Here is a 1,596-nt window from a genome sequence, read left to right on the forward strand (position 1 = left end):
AAAATGGTGACTGCGTAACTTTCGGAAATTATAATCTTTCTTTTTTAGTGTCTTTCTATGCGACTATTTTATTTCATTATAAGAAATTAGTAATCAATAAGATTGAGAGTTGTTTCCCATCGTCTCTCCCCACCTCCAAAAAAATTAAATAGAAAGTAGCAAAATTGTGTGAAAAGCACAGAGAATCTTTGTGCAAATACTATGCAGTAAATATTTACGAGAACTGAAAGAATCATTAGTGTTGTTTAGATGGGTCACTTTCAAACAATTTAAACATGAAATAGAATTGGAGATTTAAATCTGGATTTAAAAATTGATACACTAAGGGTTAGATGACGACTGTTGTTTATCTGTTATGCTTCGCAACTTTTTCTTGTTTTATGTATTTAAAAATAAAAAATAAAATGCGGTATTAGAGTTGCTGACAACGCAAATTCGCTCTTTCCTCTGTATAGAGTAGAATTGCAGCGTGTGTAGTGACAGCTAAACCTTTTGCATCCAACCATTCTACACTGCGATAGTCAATGGACAGGAAGGATAGACTTAATTCTTTGCTTTGGCTATTCCAGCTCTTCAAATTTATCAAAGATGCCATATTATTCCCATAATAAACTTTATTTCAAGCAGTGTAAGGCGAATAATTTGAAAAATGAAGGAAACGAACGAGACAGAAACAAAAGAGATGATGTCATTCAGAGCAAAGATGATGTCATTCAGAGCAAAGATGATGTCATTCAGAGCAGAATGATTGGATGAAAGAAAGTCTTTTATTGAATACAATTTCCACTGTTTTTTTACAAAGAAAACCGGTAATCTTTAATAATAAAAATGTTGTGAATATAGTCCTTTATCTTTCTTCTCCTGTCAAATTCACACACCACGGCATAAAAAGGCACGGTCTTCAAATATAGTTAGTACACATCGAGGAAATGTTCTTTGTCTGGACTGCCACAACGGTCATCGTGTGAAAAAAAAAAATATTCTTCTTAGAAAACTCTGTAGCACCAATGTAAATTTGATCTCTTGATGTTATTCATAAGGTTGAAGATGACCATATTATCCAGTAAAAGATGTAGCCACTTTTCAATGGATATTGTTTCGTTTGATAAAATTTGGACTTCAGAATGTTTTAGCACAACTTCGTGTATATTGAATCAATGATCATCAGTCAGGGTGGCCGAGCGGTCTAAGGCGCCAGACTTAAGATCTGGTCCTCTTAAGAGGGCGCGGGTTCGAATCCCGCTCCTGACAAGTGTGTTTCTGTTTTCTCACGTAGACTATTATTATGTGTGAAATCAGTTCTCGCGTACTTTTGCCAGGTTTTAAAATGATCGACTATTCATTTTGTTGTATTTCCGACAAAAATTTGTTAATTCTGAAAGCTCTTCTTTGCCTTTGAATTTGTTGTAGTGAAGGTCACATCAAAAATGCACCCTTCACATTAAAAATGGGCACGAAATTTCGTGCCCGTCTTTGGTTTGTTGGGGAAGGGAGTCATGCCTTGGGAGGCCGTGTTAGACAGAAAAATGGCAAGCGTTTGCTACTTGTAATTTAAGATATTTAAGACTGGTAATCCGCATCAAATCTATAGGAAAA

General features: G+C 35.1%; 1 non-coding gene across 1 annotated transcript; it reads left to right on the forward strand.

Moving 5' to 3' along the window:
- The first annotated feature begins 1,167 nt into the window (after nt 1-1,167).
- TRNAL-UAA (transfer RNA leucine (anticodon UAA)) lies at nt 1,168-1,251 on the forward strand. The gene has a single exon. It is a non-coding gene; the product is annotated as a tRNA-Leu (tRNA).
- Nucleotides 1,252-1,596: the final 345 nt, after the last annotated feature.

Source organism: Mastigoproctus giganteus, chromosome 6 (assembly GCF_048544385.1).
Source record: "Mastigoproctus giganteus isolate SK-2022 chromosome 6, ASM4854438v1, whole genome shotgun sequence".
NCBI lineage: Eukaryota > Metazoa > Arthropoda > Arachnida > Uropygi > Thelyphonidae > Mastigoproctus > Mastigoproctus giganteus.